Genomic DNA, 10,528 nt, shown 5'->3' on the forward strand with positions numbered 1-10,528 from the left:
TGGAAGCAGATTTTTACCGCTCCGCGCTGACGTTTGACTTTGGCGATGCTTTACAGGTGAGATCTGACTCTGTGCCTTTGCCTCATCTTCCTGCTCTGTTTTCAAAGAGGAGCATGAGGAGCTGGACCCAGTTGTTCCTGAGCGGAACCGCAGCGTTCTCAGGGGAACCGGCGCCGGCCGGAGGGGATAACGTGCCGGTCCAGACAGCCACGGCGCTAAGTAGGCCAGCAGGTTCTTACTTCCTGCTCGATTCATGTGTGAAGTGGAAAACTGTGATTGTTGGGCCTGAGCAGCGCAGAGTTTGTCTCCTGAGAAAAACATTTGCAGTTTAGTCTTTTAGAAAGAACAAAGAGCTCCGATCCACAGAGGCTGCAGAGGCTGCTTCCCACTGTGACATTTCAAAATGCAAAACCTTTGCTGCATGTGGGCCCAGCATCCATACTGCTCTGGATACAGCTGACAGCATATTCATTCATTCATTCATTCATTCATGTATTCATGTAAAAACTCTAGGGCTGCATCACAGTGAGGGCAGATGGATATGACAATCTGCTTCCTGTTCACACCTGCAGGCGCACGCTCAGTGCACCTGAACGGTCATATGTGTGTTATTTTCCACTGAACATGAAATTTGGAGGGGAAAAAGCTGAACACATCATCGTGTCACAGGATTACAGATATTGCCCTTTTCGCTGAAATGTGACAATTTAAAATAACAACTCGACCAGGAGAGCTGCAGCTCAGAACACAGAAAAAAACGACCTGGTAACTATAATTCTAACTATAACTACTGGTAACTATAACTGGTAACTCCATCTGTATATTTCATTTCATTTCATATTCATTACCATCTGTATATTTCACATCCCATATCTCTTTTCCTTAGGTTAGCCCTTATTGCATATTTTTAGTTTTTAGTCTTTAGAGTCTTTATTGTAAATATTTAGCCTTTATTCTGTTTTATTTAACTTTATTATATGTTTCTACTGTTGCTGCTGGAACACGAGAATTTCCCTGGTTGGGATCAATAAAGTATATCTATCTATCTATCTATCTATCTATCTATAAATCTGTCAGGCTAACTCACACGCAGAGGTCATGACTGTAGTGTGCTGTTATTATACCACAGCTGACAGCTGACCATCTTCTAAATGCAGTTATTCAATTAATCAATCACTTCCTGAACATCAAATCCTGTCAAACCCAGCTCCACAGCGGCGTCAGACGAGAGGTGGCTGGTTTGATTCCCGCAGCAGCCTCGCTGGCCGGCCGGCAGCAGCTCTCACTCCGTCACAGCCATCAAACCAATGAACATGTAAATTCATTTTGCTGCAAATGCATTTCATTCCATTTCATTCCATTTTACTCCATAATCACACCGTCGCAGCTCCAAAACGCTCCGTCTGCTCACCTCAGGTCGGCCATTTGCATTTAGACTCGCTCTCAACTGGAGCTTTAATGCATCACGACATCTATCTGTCTATCTGTCTATCTATCTGTCTATCTGTCTGTCTATCTGTCTATCTGAATGAAATTGCAGGATAGATTGGGATATGTAAAGCACGGTGCACCATCGCAGTAAAACAAATAAAACAAACATTTGAGGCAGAAGGTGAGGAACTGACAGCTGTGATTCAGTTTCCATCCGTTTCCCTCCGAGCGACACAGGAAACAGGGAGAGTTCAGTGTTTCAGTGTTTCAGAGCAAAACGGCATAACTTTGTAATTTTTTTTTTTTTTTTACAAAATTTTCAATGATTTATGGTGATATTCTTGTCATTTCATTTTAAATGTGTAATTGCAATAATTGTAAATAGTTTTCTTGTAATTTATTTATGTATTCACTCAACTTCAATTTTCAATTATTATTATTATTATTGTTATTATTATTATTATTATTATTATCATTATTATTATTATTTTGCTACTTTTCCAGCAATGTTTTACTTGTTTTTAGGTCTTTATTTATTTATATATATTTTTTTACAAATTTTCTGGTAATTTTCTTGTAACCTTTTACTAATTTCTTGCTATTTTTTTTTTAAACTAATTTGCTAATCACCTTTTCCCATGTTTTTGATAGAAATCAATCAAATTTGCTGAGGTTTCAGAGGTTTTTGAAGGGCACACCTTCAAAATTCCTGATTCCAGCTCACACACACACACACACACCTTGCTCTCTCCGTCCTCTCCCCTGTAGTGTCTGTGTAGCTTTATTTGTTGTTTGTTTGTGATTTTTTTTATTATTATTATTTTGTATTGCAATGTGCCTTTGTCTTGTTAACATCTATAATGTCACTTTTAATCTTTCATGTATAACAAAAATGAAAAAGCAGAAGCGGAAGAAGACAGATGAGAGAGCAGAGAAGACGGTCGGAGGCCCAGGATGGAGCTGTGGTACCGATCTGACTGATAAACACCAGGATACAGAACAATTAAAGGTTAATATATCGACAAAATCCCTGTAAAACCTTTTTATTACCATTTTAGCAGGATGGAAAGTTTCTGATTCACACAGCTTGCTAACTAGACTAATTAACATAAACAAGGCAGGAGTTAAGTGTGAAAATACACAGGTTTTTATTTCACACTGCCAAATACAAAACAAAAGAAAAAAAAATATGTTACTTACTTCCATGTGATCAGTTAAGCTAGAATCCTCCAACAGCAGGACAGACAAATGGAGCACATATAAAACCTTAAAGACATAACCTGATGCACATAAAGTTAAACTGCACAGCATTTCTTCACTCAGTGAAAAATATCTTAAGTGGTAACATAAAGTCACATAGTTACAAAATATCCGATCACTGCAATTACACCATCCATCCATCCATCCATCTTCTACCGCTTATCCGGGACCGGGTCGCGGGGGCAGCAGTCTAAGCAGGGACGCCCAGACTTCCCTCTCCCCAGACACTTCCGCCAGCTCCTCGGGGGGAACCCCAAGGCGTTCCCAGGCCAGCCGAGAGACATAGTCCCTCCAGCGTGTCCTGGGTCTTCCCCGGGGCCTCCTCCCGGTGGGGCATGCCCGGAACACCTCCCCAGGGAGGCGTCCAGGGGGCATCCGAAACAGATGCCCGAGCCACCTCAACTGGTTCCTCTCGATGCGGAGGAGCAGCGGCTCTACTCCGAGCTCCTCCCGAGTGACTGAGCTCCTCACCCTATCTCTAAGGGAGCGCCCGGCCACCCTGCGAAGGAAACTCATTTCAGCCGCTTGTATCCGCGATCTTGTCCTTTCGGTCATTACCCAAAGCTCATGACCATAGGTGAGGGTAGGAACGTAGATTGACTGGTAAATTGAGAGCTTCGCCTTTCGGCTCAGCTCCTTCTTCACCACGACGGACTGGTACACCGACCGCATCACTGCGGAGGCTGCACCGATCCGCCTGTCAATCTCACGCTCCATCCTTCCCTCACTCGTGAACAAGACCCCGAGATACTTGAACTCCTCCACTTGAGGCAGGACTTCTCCACCAACCTGGAGAGGGCATGCCACCTTTTTCCGGTCGAGAACCATGGCCTCGGATTTGGAGGTGCTGATTCTCATCCCCGCTGCTTCACACTCGGCTGCGAACCGCCCCAGTGCCTGCTGAATTACACAATAAGTGAAAATGCTGATTTACAAAATGGATCTAACAGTTAAGTGGTGGTTTTTTTTTAAATGACAAGGAAGTTAGAGAAGCTGTCAAATGTCAGGAAACAGCTTGGAATCACAGAGTGTGGCCTAAGAAAAAAATAAAAGCTCTAATACCTGGATTTAAGATGTGCTCATGGTCAGTATTAAGTGAAATTTGTGTAGTTTTAGGTTGTTGTTTTTTTTTTTTTAAGCAGCAGCAGATGTGTGACTGGAGCATCAGCTGAACACCTCAAATCCTGAAATAAAAATGAAAATGTGTGTGATGTTTTCAGCGCTAACCTGCTGCCTCTGAGCTCAGTGTCAGCTCTGCAAAACGCTTGTGAAAAGGTTGTGTTACATAATGCTGCGCGCGCACACACACACACACACACACACACACACACACACACACACACACACACACACACACACACACACACACACGCACACACACACACAAGCCCTTGAGGAGTGAAATGTCGCTGGGTCGAGGTTGATATTCCTCCTTTTTTCCTGCAACCTTTTCCTGAGCAGACGGCACCTGAAGCCAGCGTGATGCGTTTGTGTTAAAACGATGCAGCAGGTTGACATTAGTGAGGCTAAAAATGGACGTGAAAATCTGCCCCCCTCTGACACAAACACAAGGAAAAGGCTAAGGAGGGACAAGATGAAAGAGTGTGTGTGTGTGTGTGTGTGAGTGTGTGTGTGTGTGTGTGTGTGTGTGTGTGAGTGTGTGCATGTGGTAACAACATTTCTGCAGTTAAAACTCAGTTAGTTATGGTTTTCTGTGCGTTAACATCTGTGCTGCTTTTGACTGGAGCTGATCCTTTCATTTCAACACTGATCCATCTGAGTGATTGATTGACTGATTGATCAGTTTGTCAGCTGACTGGTGTGCCAGCTCAGCTCATGTGTGTGTGTGTGTGTGTGTGTGTGTGTGTGCTGGAGGAAACCCTTCTCCTGTGCGACCATGTGCAGGAGAAGAGAGCAGATTAGGAAACTGACAGGATAAACACAGTAAACACTACAACGTCCTGTTCTACGTGCTCATTGATTAATTATTGAGGAGTGTGCGTGTAAATCAGGTGTGGTAACACGTGGTTAACGAACATTTAAGGCTCATTTATGCCCTTTTGAAAACAAATGCGTCTGTTTCAAATGATGCCCACATGCCTCCACACGTCCTTTACGTCGGCGTGGATGTTCAGCAGTAAATCCACTAGAGGGCAGCACAGAGTCCAGAGTTTCTGACAACAACACACATGGCGACATGAGGTTGTGATAATGGAGCTGCTGCAAAGAGGCGGGAGAGGAGGCGGTGTTGTGACGGCGGTGGTCTGCGAGGTCATTAAACGCATCGCCGCAGGAGGACGGAGGATTCTTTTCTCTCTTTTCTCTTTTTATAATTTCTCCGTTGGCCTCGCTGCTGCCATGACTTCCGGTGCTGCTGCTCTGTTTCCTCTGTATGCGGAAGCTTCTGGAAAACCTGCACACACACAGAGGAAATGAACGCAGAGTCCGGACAGAAGACTCCGTCTGTATCGGGATTTAACGTCGAGTGTAAAGGCCGGATTATGCTTCTGCGGACACTCGACGCAACACGCACGCAGTTGCCACGCAGGGCGTGTGTCCAACATACCTCTGCGAAACACGCTGAGCAATTCTCCGCCAAAACGGTATGGGGCGCTTTTTTTTTTCTGCAGACCTACATACACCCTGTGACATACGGCCGCTCTTCTACCTGTTGTGGTGCCGGCAGCGCTGCTTTTTTAAAAGGAGCAGCAGATCCAGATCCAGCATGATCCAAACTTTCCAAACAATTTGAGATTAACTGACGAGAAGATGCGATCACAGCAGCAGTTCTTTGAAAAATGACGCTGCCGGCACAACAACTGGACGTGGCGCCGGAGGAACGAAATGCCGGAAATGATGTAGTTTGGCGGACCAATCACAGCTCTTGTTGTCAGTGGGGGGTCTGCGTTGGGGGCTACGGAGGCCTGCGTAGTTACAGTTTTTCGGAGGTGCACAGCAAGGCTCTGCGGCGGTCGCACAGCCCCCGTACGCTCCGCTTACGCAGAAACATAATCCGGCCTTAAATGAGCCTTTACCGGACTTCCTGCCTGAACCTGGTGACTCACAAAAAACAACTCGAGCTGATCGGATGTGGCAGCAGCAGCAGCCTGTTCCTCAGTGGACCTTCATGATACTGGATGTGTGTTTTTGGAAGTGATGCAGCTGCAGATGCTCTGAATGTGTGTGTGTGTGTGTGTGTGTGTGTGTGTGTGTGTGTGTTCTTAGGTAGGTGAAGGCTCTGTGAAGACCTTCTTCGCCTCTCACTGTCATCACCACCGTGGTTGGTTGGTTCGCTGCAGGCGCGCTGACATTTTGAAGTGCACGTGTGCTCGGCTGTAAATAATCCCAGCTCTGGCAGCTGCAGGGACTGAACCTGCGACTCCTCATTAGCACATCGTCTCTCTAACTTCTAACACACCTCTGCTCCACAGACGGCTTCACCTGAGAAACACACACACACCATGTCGGCCGTTTTAAGTAACAAGGCTGGCGGAAAAAACACAGTGTGGTAGAAAACCGCCTTCAAAATCCTCAGCTAATTTCAGATGAGCAGAATATCAGCCAGAGTGAATGAGTGCAGGTGACTGGAGGGGGTCAGGGGTCGGCAGACGTCCCACAACAGGACAACAGTAAACATGTCATCCCCCATGAATGACATGTGTCCCCTGAGGCCAATTCATTACAAGCCAGAAAATGTGATGAACGCCGTCTCAGACTTAAAGACAGCTGTCCTAACGCTGCAGTGCGCCCCCTAGTGCCAGAGCTGAGCAGTGAGTCTCATCAAAATAAAGAACCAGTTTGTCTGCAAAACAAAGACAAACTGAACTGAACACGGCACCAAAAATTCAGACAAAAAGCATGAAAGAGACCATCAGAGAGAAATAAAAATCAAAACCCAAACTGATGTCTCAAATACAACAAAAGCCAAAACGAGAGCAGCATTTAAAGACGCACAAAACACCAACCAAGATTAAAAAAAAAAAAAACTGAAAGGAAAACACAGAATAACTCGAGTCGTATGTCGAGTCGACAAAGAAAGAGACACTCAAATCCCAAAAGCACAAAACAAAACTACCGATAAACCAACCAGCAGACTGTGACTAACACCGGATAATAAATCCACGAGATGAATTCAGATTACTGCACCTGTATATGTCTATCTGTGGATCTGTAATCTGTAATCTATAATCTGTGGGTCAGACTGGAGCAGCTCCGGGTTTTCGGAGCCGTGCAGGCTTTGCGGTGGTATTTAAAACGACCACCCCGAGCCACCGGAGAGGGCAGGCCAGGGAATATTGTGGATTAGGTGAGCGAGCCGTGAAGCGATGGGAATAAACCCAGAGAGCAGCCACAGCCTCAGAGAGCCAAGGGAGCTGGCCTCTGCTCAGCGGCTGTTTGTTAATGCATGCATGCTCTCTGAAAAGTTTCTCCTTCGTTATGGCGTGCAGAGATAATGTTGCATAAGAATGGTAAAAAAAAAAAAAAAAAAAAAAAAGAAAAACCACAGAAATATTTCTTTCTAGTTCCTTTAACACTGCAGTTGCTGTGGCAACCAATTCCATTTGTTTGATAAGACGCCGCCAACCGCGCGCTGTCGGACTTATCAGCCCGGAGCAGCTCGTCGGTCTTTAACCACACACACCGCTCGCAGGAAATTATTCATGTGGGTAGAAATTAGGCCTTTATGTTTCAAGGGATTCCATGGATTATCATTATTAATATTATTAGTTTTAACCTGAGTGTCCCACAGGGGGTCTAAGCTTTTATTGTGGAAATATGAAAATTCACAACACCATGCCCATAATGTTTAGCCATCAGTTTATTTATTTATTCATTTATTTATTCATTTATTTATTTATTTATTTTCTGAGAAACTTTTGAAAAATCCTCTCATAATCTGCAGGTCACGATGACATGAATTTTGACAGTAAAATGACATTAATGAGTCGGCCTTTATTTAAGTTGTGAAAGTTGGATGGATCGGTCCAAAAATGACCAAATTATTAACTTTATGTTTTTTAAAAATGTTCAAAAAAGTTCAGTTGATTTGAGGGCAAAACAGAACGTGAACTTCTGTGGTGTTGTGATAATAATAATAAAGACAAATACCCACAATGCCTTGCTGGACAGTCAGGAAGGTCAGTGCATTTCTGTGGAAAAATGTTAATTTCTATGATTTTCTTCATCAAACACCTTTGAGAGAAGGATATGTTTATTTCAAAGTAAAACTCAGTGTATTGTTAAGAATATCCAACACAATGTCAAAAAGGACTGAGTCAGCACGAGCAGACAGACAAGACATGCAGCTTTCTTCAGAGAAAATAAAATAATAAAATAAAAACAGAGGAATACAACAGGGGTGTCCATTACATCCACACTGATTCACTGCTGGATATTTAACATGGGAAACTCTGCTGAAACTCTTTTAAGTCACAACACACATTTGACTGCATCTTTTCAAGCGGCTGTAAACCAAACCGTCGTTTCTCCTGCTGTAACTGTTGTATAGAAGAATCTGCAGGGTGATATTTCCCAGCATGCATCACACTGGACACCAAGCAAAATCCTCAAATCCAGACAGGAAACTGAAGTCATGACGACATCTCAAAATATGAAAAGGAAACCGACCAGATGTGATAAAGAGGGACTTTGCCTCAGAGCCTGCTCGGTTCACAAACTGAGGAATATTCATATTTTAGTGATATGCAAAATGAGCTCCTTTGATACAGACACATATATACAGTAAGGACATTTTCCCATCAGAAACCGCAAATGTGGACGTATTAACATTCACTTCATTTGCATTTTCATCACTCAAACCTTTTTCACTTAATTCACTTTTCTTCAGTTTAGGTTTTTTCTCCCTCACCTCTTATTACTCTGAATTTCAAACAAACGGAGAGCCTCATATCTCTGCCGCCGTGCGCTGAACTCGTGCAGCTGGAGTCTGACTGCAGCCTGCAGAGCTGATGCTCCACCAAAACCATGAAGAAACACGGTATTTGAACCGTGATCAGCATATAACAACAGCTGATTTTAACTGTCAGTAATACAGCCAATTCATTTGATACTAATGACATGATTGTCTCTTCTCTTCTTTTTGCTTTTTTCTCTTACAGCAGCTAAATCTGACACGTTATGTCGTATTTATTGTAAATCCAATCCGTCAAATCAGCAAAAATGTTTGTACCAGCATCTTAAAAAAAATGGAAATTATGAGCAGGACGTGACAATTTTTCATTTCTTGCTTGGCGTCACAAGTTGTGTTAACACGGCAGCAAACGCATCAAAATCCAAAAGATCAGCTGTGTTCAACTCTCCTTGTGAAGAGAGACAAAATCTGCTGCAGACTTTTTATCACCAAGTTGAAATCCATGAATTAAAATTGTTTTACGAGTCATAGTGAAGAGATGTCACCCTGCTCTTTCGCTTCCTGATATGACAAGAATAAAGCAGACGTCCCAAATGAATTCCTGACCCATTTGTCCCTGTCCCACCCCAGGACGGGTCAGTAACAGGGTTGCTTTTTGGAAGTGTTCCAGTCACTGACCTTTCATCCGCAGCCGGAGAGGGAAACTTTCTGTCCACAAGCCACGCTGAGAATTAATTCCCAAATGTTTCCAGCCAGTTGCACTTTTGCCAGAGAACAAGATTTTAAAACTAGGATAAGACTTCCACATGATGTCTGGTCACTGACTACACAAAAACACAGCAGCTGGTGGCTTCCTGGGGAGTCCTGCATCGTCCCTACATCACACAGATTATATCACATTTTCTAAACCAAAATTTGTGGCATGTCTCCCAAGATAAGCCATGTTTAACAATTTAAACCTGCAGGAGGCGATTTCAGAACCCATTGAAACTAACCTGTGCCTTATGGAGTCCCCCAAATTACAAAAACGAAATAACAGTACGTAATGTTTTCCACCTCTTTTCTCTATTCGTTGACAAATTCTGGCCTCTAATGAAGCTCCGCCCACTTCAGCCCCTCGCCTCTGACTTCATTCAAAGCGTCTCTGAAACGTCTCATTCTGCTGAGAAATGGATCCCAATTTCAGATCAGTCACTGTGATCAGCTCTGTGGCGATTTGTTTACCTGAAAGCCTGCAGCTTCACCACAGTTTTGAACTGGAGGTCAAACAGAAAATAATCCCAGTTAATCCAGCAGGAGCCTTGTGAGAGCGAGGTGTGGCCCTCATTTCCATTCCAAACACACATTTTTTCTCCTTAACTTTTAGTTTCTGTTACAACCGAGCTGCGTGAACCGAGAAGCAGGGCTGACTTGGAGCTGGAGCTCTCAGCGCCCTCTAGTGGTCAGAAATCACTCACTGCAGCTTCAATGTCTTGTGGACACGCAGGGCATTAATTTTATATTTTCGAGTGATTCAGTCAGCATCTTCCACACTGTGCGATTAGGGGATGAGGTTGAGATGCAAAGGTAAAGCTGGGAACATCAACCCTGAGGCAGGTGGGGGTTCACTGCCTCGCCCAAGAGCACTTCAGAACCACAGCTGATGCACTGAGTCTTGTGGGAATCGGACCTAGAGTTCTCATCGGGCCTGAAAATTAAGACCCTATCCTACCCGGGCCATACTGGGCCAGCCCGAGGCCCTACCCTACCCTACTAATTCGCCGAACTTTATGCCCGACAGCCCGATAAAGCCCGAAAAAAAAGAAAGGAGAGGAAAAAAAAAAGATCGCCAAATTCTCCATTATTTAGCAGCGCCGGTGGCTCAGATTCTAGTAGCAGTGCGAGAACGGACATAATAGTTGGCAAAAGGCAGCTTCACCACAGAACCAGAACCCAAAGCCCTACCCTACCCAACCAATTCACATA

Source organism: Myripristis murdjan, chromosome 16, assembly GCF_902150065.1.
Source record: "Myripristis murdjan chromosome 16, fMyrMur1.1, whole genome shotgun sequence".
NCBI classification, from domain to species: Eukaryota; Metazoa; Chordata; class Actinopteri; order Holocentriformes; family Holocentridae; genus Myripristis; species Myripristis murdjan.